Source organism: Megalobrama amblycephala, linkage group LG4 (genome assembly GCF_018812025.1).
Source record: "Megalobrama amblycephala isolate DHTTF-2021 linkage group LG4, ASM1881202v1, whole genome shotgun sequence".
Lineage (NCBI taxonomy): Eukaryota > Metazoa > Chordata > Actinopteri > Cypriniformes > Xenocyprididae > Megalobrama > Megalobrama amblycephala.
Window position 1 is genome coordinate 8,730,585 of NC_063047.1, and position 16,201 is coordinate 8,746,785.

General features: G+C 36.4%; 1 protein-coding gene across 3 annotated transcripts in view; it reads left to right on the forward strand.

The window, feature by feature from the left end:
* zmat4a (zinc finger, matrin-type 4a) overlaps window positions 1-16,201 on the forward strand; it is a 112,850-nt gene that overhangs the window by 10,336 nt on the left and 86,313 nt on the right. Inside the window, exon 1 of one of the 3 annotated variants that reach the window (XM_048187259.1) lies at window positions 13,601-15,042. The exons of the other annotated variants lie outside the window; for them this stretch is intronic. The gene's annotated coding sequence lies outside the window, so the exon portion shown is untranslated. Of the gene's footprint in view, window positions 1-13,600; window positions 15,043-16,201 lie in introns of those variants that run through there. 3 annotated transcript variants of the gene reach the window in all.

Genomic DNA, 16,201 nt, shown 5'->3' on the forward strand with positions numbered 1-16,201 from the left:
ATAAAAGCAGCAGCAGCATAGCCAAGAACATCTATTCATCTATTCAGCAGCATCTATTCCGCCAAGAACAAACATATCAACATTGTCATACCCATTACCATGCCAAACACTCTGAGAGTTGTCAGAGACCTAAAAGTTGACAGAACTTAATTTCAATTTAAATCAGCCCTCCTGGAAGTTTCTTGAGCCCCCCTGGTTGAGAACCACTGCCTGTGTATAGTAGGGATGCACTGATATTCAAATTCTGGCAGATTTTTATTTTTTACTTTTTTTTTAATTTTTAAAAATTATTTTACAAATATTGAGATCCAACAATAATTGGCAGACACCCTGCAGCACTGTGTGACCCTCAGAGGGCCCCCTGAGGGTCACACACCTCCTGTCTCTCTGTTTTTTTTTCTTTTGCTCACATGAGGCCCATCTGATTGTTGCACACCTTCCAATTAGAGTGATAGAACAGGATAATGATGTTTGACCTTCAGCTAGCCACAGGGAAGAAGCAATGAGCAATGTTTTTGCTCTGAGAAATGAACTGACATTGAAACAGTGTACATTTGCACAGGCGAAGAGGGAAATAAGTTGATAATTTCTCAAGATACCACATGAACTGGTATGTTTTGTACTAAATCCAGATGCCACTTAAAATGTCAGATGTGTGATCGTTTCTATTGTTAGTTGATTGCAAACAGGTCCAGCTCACCAACACCGCATCTAATTAGTTAGATGGTGGGTTATTGTAGCATGGCCGCATTATTACATAAAGCCATCTTAATTTACTCCATGATAATCACCCACCGTGACAAATTTATTATCTGCTGTCAGGAACAGGTCGCTTTCCTTCATCATGCTTCAGTAAATTCTATCACATCTCCTTGCTCCTCTGCAAATGACAGTAGATGTTTTCCACATCCCCTGGACACATAACACCACTGTCTTCTCTAGGATGGTGGAAAAAGCATTTTGTACTATATCCACATAACAGCCCATGTCCATGAAGCATCCAAAATTAATGAGTCTGGCAAAGAGAGAGGTACTTTGTTCTTGTGCATTGAAACATCTGCTGTGTAAAAGAATCTCCTCTGTCGCTTTATTTTAAAACCTTTGGAGGTCAGGAGTGGACCCGACCCACCCAGCATTTGGCATGTGAAGCTGTTTCTGGAGTTGGTGAGAAGTCAAGCAGCATCGTTTTTCCTCTCATTATTTATCTCGGCACATATTGTACACAGGTTCTGAATTATCCATTAGCACTCCAAGGGTAGTTTCAAAGCCCTGTCAGGGAGACTAAACAACTGTGTGAATACAACACAACATTAGAAAGATTAGCAGATGAGAACAGGCAGACACTGAGCACTGCAAGGCTCTCTTTTCTCTCTTTTACATTATTTATCTTATTTTCTTGAGACATCTTCTTCTGTCACTCCTGTTTATGCAGTAAGAGCTGCTCGGGATTTGTTATTTTGTTTAGGGAAAAGGGAACAAATCTCCTTTTGTTTGCTTTTTCTACTTATAGACCTACTTAAGGGATGTTCTGAACTTAACTTTTGTAAAGTGTCACCAAGTTCTTGTTTCATGAAACATTGTTTTGATAAGTGACTTTATACTCTCTTTAACTTTTAAATCCAGCTTTATAGTGATCTTATAATGTTTCTGTCTGCTCTTGAAAAGATTTTAAGAAAACAAATATTTCACAATATTACTGTTTTCTGTATTTTTGATCAAATAAATGCAGCCTTGGTAAGCATAAGAAACTTTAAAAATCTTACAGACCCCAAACTTTTGAACTGTGTATATTTATTGAATAATTGAATCATTTATTAAAGAGTTAAAAGCAATTGATAATCCGCACAGTCAGTTTTGACAAGCAAAACAGCTGTTTTGGAGTTGCTGTAGTAATTTAACAAACAACACCTGGCTCGAGACCCCTCATGCATAAGTTCATTAAAATCCAGTCTAGCATATTAAGACTGACATGAAAAGCTTTTCACACTCTCATTGTATGGTTACAGCAGAATCTTTGATAAGTTCTTTATATCATTGTTAATTTAAGTCTGTTTATTTATTTATTTTTCCCATTAAGGTAATCACAGAACCATGAGAGTTGTTTCTCCATACAACCTGCTCCCCAGGGCCTTGCACAGACATTTTGGGGGGCAGGTGCTGAAGTGAAAAAAAGGGCACCCCTCTTAATTACAGGGAGTGCAGAATTATTAGGCAAGTTGATTTTCTGATCATATTTTTTTTACCAATTCCAATCCACATCAATCTTAATAACTACTATTAATATTGTTTTTAATCATTTATAAGTGATATATAATTGTTCATGAAGGCTGGAAATGAAAAATGCCTTATATTCAGGTGTGCAGAATTATTAGGCAAGTTTTCTTTTACAGGCAAAATGAGCCAAAAAAGAGATTTAACTCAGACTGAAAAGTCAAAAATTATTAAATACTCATGAGAAGGACGCAATACTAATGCAATACTAGAAATTGCAAAGTTAAAGCATGACCAAGGGACAGCAAAATGCTCATTGGGTCAGCGGGGTCAGACAAAAACAGGTGGAAAAGAAAAGACACGTTAACTGCAAAATAATTAAGAATTATGTGTGAAACCATCAGGAACCCTTTAGTCTCCAGCGCCACCATTTTCCAGAACTGCAACCTACCTGGAGTCTCCAGAAGTGCAAGGTCTCAGGATCTCAGAGACTTAGGTTAGCTAAAGAATCCTAAAAAATGACCCGCACTTGATAAGAATCACAAGCTGAAGTGTTATAAAATACATGAAGACTGGGTTTTTATAGGCCTTATAAACCGACAGCTTGAGAGTGACTCCTGAAGGACCAGCACCACATCCTCTTGTACCACTGTTTGAAGAATTTATCTTCCAGAATCTGGCAGTAAGTTTTGGAAGATCATTTTTAGTCCATCTCTGCAAGACAGACATTTCAGGATAAGAGATGGACTAAAAGTGAAATCAAACACCTTACTGCCAGATTCTGGATAAATTCTTCAAACAGTGGTACAAGAGGATGTGGTGCTGGTCCATCAGGAGTCATTCTCAAGCTGTCTGTCTATAAGCCCTATTAAAACCCAGTCTTCATGTATTTTATAACACTTCAGCTTGTGATTCTTATCAAGTGCAGGTCATTTTTTAGGATTCTTTAGCTAACCTAAGTCTCTGAGATCCTGACACCTTGCACTTCTGGAGACTCCAGGTAGGTTGCAGCTCTGGAAAATGGTGGCGCTGGAGACTAAAGGGTTCCTGATGGTTTCACACTTAATTCTTCACCTTAATTCTTAATTATTTTGCAGTTAACATGTGTCTTTTCTTTTCCACCTGTTTTTGTCTGACCCCGCTGACCCAATGAGCATTTTGCTGTCCCTTGGTCATGCTTTAACTTTGCAATTTCTAGTATTGCATTAGTATTGCGTCCTTCTCATGAGTATTTAATAATTTTTGACTTTTCAGTCTGAGTTAAATCTCTTTTTTGGCTCATTTTGCCTGTAAAAGAAAACTTGCCTAATAATTCTGCACACCTGAATATAAGGCATTTTTCATTTCCAGCCTTCATGAACAATTATATATCACTTATAAATGATTAAAAACAATATTAATAGTAGTTATTAAGATTGATGTGGATTGGAATTGGTAAAATGTGCTTGGGAAAAAAATATGATCAGAAAATCAACTTGCCTAATAATTCTGCACTCCCTGTATTTATAAAAAATAAAGTTATATATTGTTGATCATCGTTAAATTTAATTACACTATTTAAAATCAGTATTAACAAAATCCATCTTACCACTTATCAAAATCCATTTACACTGCGATTACAATTGTCTAAATAATGTTATGAGTTTTAATGTTCTAAATATAACATTTTGGACATAGAAATATGAAATATTGGGAAAAATGAAATGATACTGTAATATATTAAACTGAAACCGCCAGTAGGTGGCGACTAGGGGTGTAACGATACGCTCAGGTCACGATACGGTACGTATCTCGATACGGAGTTCACGATACAATACGTATCACGATATTTTGAACAAAATGAAACTGAAATTCAAACAAGATTTATTAAAAAAACATGAACATATTTCAATAATTTTCCTTGTTGTACATACAAGATCACATTTTAATAAAATAAATAAATATAAAATTTTAATAAAAACCTTCTGTATTCAAATTAACAGTTGAATAGGGCTGTCTGTCACTGAAAAAAAATGTTAAATTTAACATGAACTTAGAATTATGAATAGGGGCCGTTCACATATCGCGTCTAAAAACGCGTGGAAGGCCCACCGCTTCTCCTTCTTTCCAAAGCGCTTGCACTCCCGTGGCGGCGGTCGTTGCTATGCAACCATGAACTGAGCTCTCCAAGAGGATCAGGATGTTTCTGCAAAGGATAAATGATTTCTAGCCCTTGCATTAGTTTTACTACGAGATATATTGATGGAGATAAGATATAAAAACCACCATGTACAGCTATGATCAGCTGTTCGGCTGAGCTTTTGATGTTTTGTTACGGAAAGGCCATAGCTGATCGGTTATTCTTGTCACACGACCTGCGGTGCGCTTGCGGCATTCTGAGAAGTTGAGAATTGCATGCGCGTCGCGACCGCGTTGATCCCATTATGAGCGCGCCTGCCGCGCGGCTACATTTGAAAATAATAACTGACTTGCACGCGGAAAAGACGCAATATGTGAACGGCCCCACAGAACTTCTTAAAGCAAAGCATCGCAAGCGTCTTCTGCTTTTCTGTGAGCACAGCTGTTGCTGTGCACTGCGGTGAAAGAAAGCCACGACTTTTCTCACGCGACCATGCAAGAGACTGACATGAGAAACGTTTAAACCTGCTTGCAAGATTCAATGTGTGCCCGAAACACTTACTGAACTAGAGAGCTGATTGAGACACACCATCTACGATAAATCGTTACACCCCTAATACTTATAGTAATTTAAAAATGTGGTTGCATTGGATCTGGACAGGAAGGATAACTCTGGGAGTTGGAAGGGGTGTGTCGCGATTCTGCCTTCTCACATCGCGATACAGGTTCGTGGACCTGCGTATCGCGATTTCGGTTTCATATCGCATATCGTTACAGCCCTAGTGGCGACAAGTCGTGATAAGTGAATCATACTGTGAATCATTCATTCAACCAATTTGTTCAAACCGGCTGATTCATTCATGAAAGAAATAAGTGTCTGCTGATTCATTCAAAAACAGGAAATCATTCAAGAATGAAACACCACTATGTGTTGCTCGACGCAACTTTTCTGCTTTGTTTACAACTATTTTCATTGGCAAAAGACCAAAAACTGAAAATTTATTATTTATTTATTTAATCAACTTATTGTTTTTTGAACTGTTGTATAAAATGAATACCACATTTGCAATCGTGCTGATATTCGAGAAAATAGCACTCTTGCTCATCTGATATAGCTTCAGCTAAACACAAAATACAAGAACACATACAAGGGCAATTCATATCTTGAATTTTGGGATCATTTTTATTAATTTAGGTGGCATTTCCGACCTTGCTCAATGCTATTTTACGTCAACACCAGACTAGCTTACTTGCTGTTAAAGATGCCCTAGAATTAAAAATTGAATTTACCTTGGCATAGTTGAATAAGAGTTCAGTACATGGAAATGACATACAGTGAGTCTCAAACACCATTGTTTCCTCCTTCTTATATAAATCTCATTTGTTTAAAAGACCTCTGAAGAACAGGCGAATCTCAACATAACATCGTCTGTTACGTAACCATCGGGATCATTAATATGTACGCCCCCAATATTTGCATATGCCAGCTCATGTTCAAGGCATTAAACAAGGGCAGGGTGTCTGGATGTGCACAGTTGAATCATCAGACTAGGTAAGCAAGCAAGGACAATAGCGAAAAATGGCAGATGGAGCAATAATAACTGACATGATCCATGATATTTGTGAATTGTCTTTGTAAATGTTTCGTTAGCATGTTGCTAATGTACTGTTAAATGTGGTTAAAGTTACCATCGTTTCTTTCTGTATTCATGGAGACAAGAGCCGTCGTTATTTTCATTTTTTAAACACTTGCAGTCTGTATAATTCATAAACACAACTTCATTCTTTATAAATCTCTCCAACAGTGTGTAATGTTAGCTTTAGCCACGGAGCACCATCAAACTCATTCAGAATCAAATGTAAACATCCAAATAAATACCGTAATTACGCGATTAGACATGTTGCATGACGAACACTTTGTAAATATCCATTTTGAGGGTTACATTAGCTGTGTGAACTTTATGCTGTTTAAGGCAGTCGCGAGCTTGGGGGCGTGGAGCACGAGAATTTAAAGGGGCCGCAACCTGAATCAGTGCATATTTAATGATGCCCCAAAATAGGCAGTTAAAAAAATCTATGGGGTATTTTGAGCTGAAATTTCACAGACACATTCAGGGGACACCTTAGACTTATATTACATCTTTTGAAAACACGTTCTACGGCACCTTTAAGATTAATGGAGGGCTATTGCCTAAGTTTAGGCTGGCTGTTTTGAGATTTTAAAAATTTAATTTCACAGAGGTGACAAACAGTGCCGATGTTTAGGGCAAACATGTTCATCACTTGGCTGTCACCATTGAAGGCAGGTCTGGGAGATGTGGATGCTGCTCGCCTGCTCTGCTGAGCGTTGTGGTGGCTGTGACAAGGGATGTCAGGGAGTGGGAGGGGCTCATACGGTCTCGCAGAATTAAGAATAACTTGTTGTGCACACACTTAATTGAGAATTGATGCCACAGGCCAAATTTAAACAAAAACTAAAATATAAAATAAAATGTAAAAAAAATGTCTTGCACTTATCTAGTCCGAGGCCAAAAGGGCAGGTGCTTGAGCACCACTTGGGCTTTATCTGTGCACATGCCTGCTGCTGTCTATGGTAGTTTTTCTTATTAGTATAGAGGACACACAGACTCTCTCCCTGTGATTCCAGTTGCTTTTCTCTGTGCTTTGGGATGTGTTGCTTCAGAATGCTAATGAGCTCAAGTAGGACATGAGGACATTACTCAGCAACCAGCACTAATGTGTGTACGCACGTTTGCAGCACCAGCAGGGATTGGAAATGTACTCAAATGGTTAGCATGTTTCTTTGCTTGGTTGCATGCTTTTGAGCTTTTTTTTTTTCTCTGGAGAAAATAGCCAAATGAAATATACCTGAGCCATATCACATGAGGAATAGTGCTGTTGTAATGAATATAAATTTTTGACCTTAGGGTGAGGTCAAAGAAGCCAAAGCACCAAACTGGTATGGGGTTTGTGAGTGGAGCATCTGTGGTTTCCTGATGTTTTGAAGAGCGATTGAGTTCTGAAAGGGAGTCTGCAGTGTTGGAACTTTCCAGCTGAAGTGACAGAGGAAGACCTTGAAGCAGCTGATGTCCAGCTCAGTACCTCCCCCCACTGATTACAGCACACCTTTGACAGCCGGAACATTTGTCAGGGCCGCCCACTGCACTGCCCTTTCTGCACTTCCTGCTGCATCCCACATGCATGCTCCTTACTGTGAGCACACATGCACAGTATTAATCAAAATCATATTTTGTCCTCTCTGGTTTAATGCAGTCGGTGTGGTTTGGAATAGAGTTTGATTGCTCAACGGTAAGATTCACTCGGCTTGCTCTAGTCTTAAAGGTGCCGTAGAATGTCTTTTTAAAAGATGTAATATAAGTCTAAGGTGTCCCCTGAATGTGTCTGTGAAGTTTCAGCTCAAAATACCCCATAGGTTTTTTTTTATTAATTTTTTTAACTGCCTATTTTGGGGCATCATTAAATATGAGCCGATTTAGGCTGCGGCCCCTTTAAATGCTCACGCTCCCCGCCCACGGAGCTTGCGCTTGCCTTTAACAGCATAAACAAAGTTCACACAGCTAATAGAACCCTCAAAATTGTTCTTTACAAAGTGTTCGTCATGCAGCATGTCTAATCGCGTAAGTACAGTAGCATGTCTAATCGCGTAAGTACAGTATTTATTTGGATGTTTACATTTGATTCTGAATGAGTTTGATGGTGCTCCGTGGCTAAAGCTAACATTACACACTGTTGGAGAGATTTATAAAGAATGAAGTTGTGTTTATGCATTATACAGACTGCAAGTGTTTAAAAAATGAAAATAACGACAGTCTTGTCTCCGTGAATACAGTAAGAAACGATGGTAACTTTAACCACATTTAACAGTACATTAGCAACATGCTAACGAAACATTTAGAAAGACAATTTACAATTTACAAATATCACTAAAAATATCATGATATCATGGATCATGTCAGTTATTATTGCTCCATCTGCCATTTTTCGTTGTTTTTCTTGCTTGCTTACCTAGTCTGATGATTCAGCTGTGCACAACCAGACGTCCTGCCCTTGTCTAATGCTTGAACATGAGCTGGCATATGCAAATATTGGGGGGGGTACCATATTAATGATCCCGACTGTTACGTAACAGTCGGTGTTATGTTGAGATTTGCCTGTTCGTCGGAGGTCTTTTAAACAAATGAGATTTATATAAGAAGGAGGAAGCAATGGAGTTTGAGACTAACTGTACGTCATTTCCATGTACTGAACTCTTGTTATTTAACTATGCCAAGATAAATTATTAATTCTAGGGCACCTTTAAGATGATGATTTGGTTAAAGACCACATGAAACGCCATTCACAGCAACACCAATTCTGAGGAAAAATAAAAAGAACTTACAAACTCCAGACTGGATGGTAGCATTTTTTTATTTTATTTTTTTGCTTTAAAGAACCTAAAACTTTTATTCAGCAAGGGCACATTAAATTTATCAAAAGTGACCATAAACATTTTTACACTGTTACAAAAACATTCTATTTTAAAAAAATGCTATTCTTTTTAACTTGCCATTCATCAAATAATCTTGGGGGAAAAATGTTGTGTTGTTTAACATTTTTTTTGTGGAAACCATAACCGTTTTCAACAATAATAAAATTAAATGTTTTTTGAGTCCCAAATCTACAATTTTAGAATGATTTCTGATGTATCATGTGACACTGAAGTAATGGCGGCTGAAAATAGCTTTACCATCACAGGAATTATTTTACATTTTAAAATTTATTAAAATGGAAAACGGTTGTTTCAAATTGTAATAATATTTAACAATATTACTGCTTTCACTGCACTTTTGATCAAATAAAGGCAGCCTTGGTGAGCATAAAGAGACTTTATTCAAAAACATAAAAAATTCTTACTGACCCCTTGGCATTTAAAAGTTTGAAAATCTATTATAAACCTCCTTGTTTATATCAAGAGAGAATTTTGAGCTGTTATTTTTATTTGTGTAGTTCTTTTTGTTTGTTGTTCTGTGATTCATGTTGTTTGACAGCAGCAGAGCAGAGACAAAGAAAGTTTTTGATTAAAGATTATGGAAAAACTTTTGAAAAACGTGGACTGATGAATCATGCAAAATAAAGCCAGAGACATTTGATTAAGAAAGGAAATGGGGTAAATTTGTATTATGCTATCCCTTAATCTAAATCACATGGCAAAAATGAACAACTTTCACTGTTTAAATGGAGAAAACTCCTCAAAGCCCCATCTCTCTCCCTCTAAACAGGCCTCAGACTGATTAATAATGCAATTGTTTCTTAGATGTGTGCTGTGTGTATTTGTTCGTCAGAGCAATGGCGCTTGGGCTCCAGTGATAGCATTTTGCCTGTTTTGTTCTGCTGAATTTATGCACCGTTTCCTCAGAGCGGGAGAGTGAGCTCCTCTCCCGACACCCTATTTCTATTTCTTCTCCTTTCATTCTCTGTCCCTTCCTCCCCTATTCTGCAGCAGCTTGGGTTATCTTTTATAGTTTTATTCTCATATCTTCAAACTTATGCTGCTGGAATGATATCTGTTGCCCAGAGCAACTTCAGACACAACTGTGCAAACTTGTTTTCTTGAATTTAGCACGTATACAGACGTTTGTCAGAGAAGGTTGCCTTTGTTCTGATGATGGGTAAACTGAGGACACAAACAAAAGGAGGCTGAAAGACCATGTATAGTATCCGTAATGTTACTGCATGTTTTTGTAGATGCATCACAAGTTGCAACAGCAAAGTAGCCTACTTTGAACATTGCTCTACAATCTCTGAGAACAGTGTCATATCAGAAACTGAAATTAAGAATTGAGAGAGAGAGCTTCTATAATTGAAGACTTACCTGAGCTCTAAATCTGATGCAGATTTATGAAAATATCTAGATTAGCGACAGTCTGGGATAGATTTGAGCCACTGAATGACAGATTATAATTTCACTAGTTTGAATATTGTAATGGTGTGATATCTAATATGTATGCATGAATTAGTGTAACAAACCAACTCTATTTGGAAACTATTCAGTATGTTTATTTATTCTGTTTTAGAGAAGTTAGTCATTAGCATTTGCAAATCAGGTCATGATAAAAATGTGGAAATCCAAGTGTCTTAATATGGCTTCCAACAAGAGCTGCTGCACAAAATAAAAATAAAATAAAATAAAATAAAATAAATTGCAAAGAGCATTTAGTGGTGATAATTATGTTCCATGATTTTTATGTAATTTGAGATAAAAGGGGAGAAAAAAAGTAAGATTTCCAGGTTTTGTTGATTGAAATGTTATTGAAAAATCTTAATGGACATTCCAATTTAAAGTACAAATGAAAAGAAATTCAATTTGACCTGTTTTTTTTATTTTTGAGTTGTCAGAAACATCAGTTAAGCTGTTTTTTTTTTTTTTTTTTTTTTTTTTTTTTACCCCCTTCTTTTCTTGAAATTTTGTGACTTTTTCTCATTTTGGGTCATGAACATGCAGGCAAAGTTTCAGTATGCTGATGTGTTTTGACAATGTACTAAGGCAACTGTACAGACCCAAAACCAATAACATTTCTTGGTTATATTTTGTTATTTTAGTTTTTTATTACCCTATGAAGCTAAAAAAGGAGCTTTTCCTCACTTATTTCAATACAGAAAAATATTTTGTCAGCCACATATGAGCTATCATTTCTCTTTTCAATCTATCTGAATTACTATCTAACCTAAATTTTTTTTTTTTTTTTTTTTTTTTTTTTTTTGCCTTTTTCTTATTTAGGGTCATGAACATGCATGCAAAGTTTCAACACGCTGATGTGTTGTGAAATGTTGTGCATACAGAAATGTTATGTTTGTGTGATTTTTAATGTTTGTGGGTCAATTTGACCCATATAGGCAGCTATTCAAAAGCTACTACAGACCCAAAATAAAAAAAAAAGCACTACTTTGTTGTATGTCAGAGCTCTTCAGCTCTAGTCCAGTGCCAGTGTCTTGCTGAGTTTAACAACAAAGTTTGTGAAAAATAAAAAGTTGTTTTATCTGTTAACTGTCTGTCCCACTTTTTGAGCAAAGACATGAAAATGACTTTTGTTAAAAATACAAATTTTTACTTTTTGTTAAAATTGTCAAAAATCTTGAATACTTCAAAACACAGACTTAAGTTTGGTATATTTTTAAAGGGAACACTTCACAGATTATTGTAGATGTGGAAAAAAGTTATAAAAGTTTATGAAAATTTTTATATATTTTATAGAAAACATATTTTACAATACATGTTCAACTATAAAACTTCAAGAAAATCAAAATTAAATATCTGAACAAGTTATGTGGCAAATTTAGGTTGATATCTCAAAAAAGAACTTTCAGTAAGATTTTTTTTTTGTGTGCAGTACCAAACTGTACCACTAGATGACATCCAAACTCCACCGATGACCATATAAGGACTCTTCGATTTCCATATATGGTTTGAGTGATCTGAACCATATTTTTCCATACTTTTCAAAATATTTATGAAGTAGACATCCTATTCAGAAGTAGTTTGGGCAGTAATGTTAATATTTGATTTGTATTAAATTTCAAAAAACACGTGATGTGATCTGTGAAAATGAGGAAATTTTACCTATCACAGGATTCAATACCTTATGAATGCTGGATTCGAGCCCTTTCCAAATCTGTTTTTACTTCTTGTCTGTAACAAAAGTTATGGGTATCTGAAGTCGGCTGATCGCTCTGATTTTCAGGAACAGAATTCTGAGAAAAACAGGTTTAAATAACTGTCACCCCATTTTTTCACATAGACATGAAAATGCACCTTCCAAACTTAAATGGTTGTAATTCAAGAATGCTTTTGAATATAGACCTAAGGTTGGTTTGTTTTAAAGGAGACACTTGTCAGATTATTGTAGAAGTGAAATAAATTATGACAGTGAAATTAAAAAGAAAAGTTATAGAAGTTTAATTTTAAAAAATGTAAAAATATAATTGTTTATATTTGATAATAATATATTACAAAGCATGTTTTACTCTTAAACTGCAAGACAATCAAAGCCAAAAATGTCCACATTCCAAATTTTTGGTTGATATACTTAAAAAATGAGCTTTCAGTAAGATTTTGTTTGGCCGCAGTACCAAACTTTTTCACTAGATGACACCCAAGCTCCATACCTGACCATTTAAGGGTGCCTCCATTTTTTTTGAGTAATCTGAACCATATATTTCCATATTTTCATACATTTTATGAAGTGCACATCCTATTCAGAAGTAGTATGAGCAGTCTGGCAGTATTTGATTTGAATTCAATCTCTAGTACACATAATTAGAACGTGTGTTCATTATAGCTCCGTTGTTCTCTTGTGCTCCGCCTTCTCACGATAACGTTGTATAGACCCTTTTCACAGACTGTGATAACATGTTTTAGCGGTCATCAGTATCGTAAATCCTGCAAAGTTTTATATATAAATTTTATTTTTATTTTTTATTTTTTTTTTTTAAACATAGGTACATTTATAACACTATACTTAGCATTACAGTATATTACCTTTGCATCAAATTACAAAAACCTAGTTAACGCTGCTGTTTCTAATACAGCAGCATTGGGAGTTACGGTGTTCTTAAACAGTAACGTTAGAGAAAGACAGCCTTGCCAATATAAATCGCTATTTTTCTGCACTTAACGTGAATTTTGCCAAGATATTTTCAGAGATGATAGACAATATGTTATAGAATGATAATTTAATGAAATCCCAATTTTGAGAAAAAATGACATTCGACCTATTTTTTGACTTTACTGAAAACGTTCCATCGCGACATCCAACGGGTTTTCCCACATCGCATCACATATAAATAACATACGGAAAAAATCAGAGCGTGTGTTATAGTTCGGAACCACATCACAAATGAAGAATCTATCGCTATTTATCCATTGCTCTGTAATTTCTTTTGAAAATCAGTCATCAAATATAAAAACTAGAGTCTGAAAGCTTTCAAATGATATATAGTTTGTCAAGATTACTTTTGGTTTAGATTAGATATTATTGATATAAATGTAGGCTATAATGGCAAGTGTCCCGTGTGTGTGGGAGAGGGGCAGTCTTAAAAATAATGGTTAAAAACATTTTTATAAATCATAAATTCACATTTTTATTCTTCTATTCTTATAATGTGTGAAAAGTATTAGAAGTTAATTATTTGTGCTTAATTGTTTTGTTGTTGTTGTTGTTGTTGTTTTCATAGTGTGATTTTGGGGGAATTGTATTGAATCCAATTAGGGTCAATTTGACCTGGACCATACTGGGTGTGACCAGAAATCGAACAGTGCATGAGGGTTAAATGCACAATATCTTATTGTGAATGATTTATCCATAAATGTTAATTATGAGTTTTTACTCATAATTTATCAACTCGATCTTCCAGTGAAACGATAGACTTCTTTCTGGTGACGTATGTTAGATTCCTCCAATCATTTAGTCCACTAAAACCCACCCCTTTCTTACAATCGAACGCAAGCTCGCATTCAACCGTTGGATGCCTGGTCATTTTTTTTTTAAGGCAGCATAGATGTATGATCTCCCACAATCCTGTGTGTGTGTGTGTGTGGGAAGGTGTGTGTAAGCAGAACTTTGTGCCCTTGAGCAAAGATGACAGCATACATGCCGCACACTTCTACATCTGCCTTTTGAGATGAATAGGTATGCTAACAGACAGCTTTTCCAGGTATTCCAGACCTACTTGGCCTTAACCCAATTTCCTTAGGAGGTGCCTTCATACAGAACTGCTGTCTGTTAAATCAGTGACTGACTGTGCAGCATGGCAGCTGCTTTCAAACACACAGTGCTTCTCAATTAGATGACTACATCCTAGTGAAGCTGCGTCATTCCTAGACCAGTCCTTAGGCTTGTAGACTAGAGTCCTGCTCAGTGTTAAATAGAATGAGAACGAAACAGTCTAGTAAGTGTGCATGGCGACGTCATAAAGGTTTCCGCCTCCACATTCACGCCACAAAAATACAATTAGGCCTAAAAATAATTTTGGAAAAATATTAAAGATTTTCTGTTAAAGGTGGGGTAAGCGATATTTCAACTTTTGGAAGTTGGTGGGACCGACACCAACAACAAACGTGTAGTCAATCAGCATTAGGGGGCGTATGACAGTCGAGGAGACAGAATGAGCAAGAGGGAGATTTGAAGAAAGACTGCAGAAAGGAGACAATAGAAAGAAATGAGACAATACAGAAGAGCTCAAAAGAATATCACTGAAATGAAGGTTTATGACTGGGCAAGCACTTTAGGACCTCCATTAATATTAGAAAAGCTTTCCAGCGCTGGAGAGAGCTAAGCGGGAAGGCCTGAAAACAGACGTGGAGGCTGCTTTGATTCCGCTTCACATGTGAGTAAATGAGTGTCAATTGATTGTCTGGCGCTGATGTGATGTTGGCGACTAACAACAAACTCTTGTTTGTATTTTCTCTTGTGTATTGTACATTCATTTTTTGTGCTTCCTTGACGTTCATTCATTATCTGCTTTTTTTTTTTATGTAGCATTATTTTGTTGCATGTCAGCTGTGGCCAGATAGTGAGAGTTGTGCAGGTAAACCACTGCGCACTGACGACCGCTAGAGAATGCGGCGTTTAGCGCCATTGTTAGTGCACTTGCCTTGCCTGCCAGCAGTGATCAGTGTTCGGGACCGACTTGGAGCCGGGTGGTTAGGATTGGAGGGTGAGTTTTGGAGCCGGAGCAAAGAAGAGAGGGGTGTGTTTGTTTGGGTTGACTTCAAATATCAACAATGTCCAACAGCGTTTTTGAAATATCGCTTACCCCACCTTTAACTGACTTTCTATTAATGCAGTACAGTGAAAGACAGCATTCTGTGGTCTCCCAGTGGTTTACATTATAGACTAGCATTAAGTGATTAATATACAACAAAAACAAAAGAAAACGTAATGCCTTTTTTTCTGAAGTCATCTTTTGTATGGCATTTTATAATGAAATTTGACAAGCTCAGTGCAGATTCATTTTCTGCCGTCTTTCTTTATTTGTGAATTGGAATGTAAAGGATACGAAGGATACACGTGATGCATTCTTCAAAATAAGCCAAACGAAAGACATAATATGAAGGCTGCCTTCCAAGGATCCTTCAAGTTGAGACATCTTTCGATGGATCTTGATAATGTGGCAGCCTAGATATGTACCCTTACAATGCCACATCCTTCGATTTGAGAACCATCCACATTCTGGTGGCTTTTTAAAGACTTGAATCACATCATTGCAGCTGTTAGTAAGTGGTAGTAATAAAATACAATCTAATTGGTTTATAAGGCAAAGTGTGCAAAGGGCAACTACAGAATGATCAGTTCCTTTTTCCAGGACACACACAAATAATTGTACAAAAATTCAAATCTCCGTAAAGCTTTTTCTTTATAGCATTTGCCAAAAGTAAAACCTAGAATCAAAAAACAGCGCTAGTTATTGAAAAAGGTTTCTTACTGTTCCTTTATCTCTTTATTACTTTTCCCCCTATACCTGTATCTGGCTGCAACATCAAATAACTAATATGGGAATTTTAAGCCCTTGACTTGTTCACTTATCTTCTTCAAAGCACATGGTATTGAGGTTTAAAGTTAACTTTGTGAAAATGTATTTTATTCTTGGTGTCTTGCATTGGATTGCCATTTAAATGCATATATTTCGTCATGTGAAAATCATATGAAGGTTTTTATCTGTTGCTCCTAAAACCCCTGCAGTCTGTTTATAAGCCGTTCCGGGAGTGAAAAGCAGTTCTAATAGAGACAAGTCATGACCTTGTGCTTGCTTGGTGTTTTAATGTGTGATGCATGCTGAAATAATTAAAGTGACAGAAACAACATGTCTTCATGAA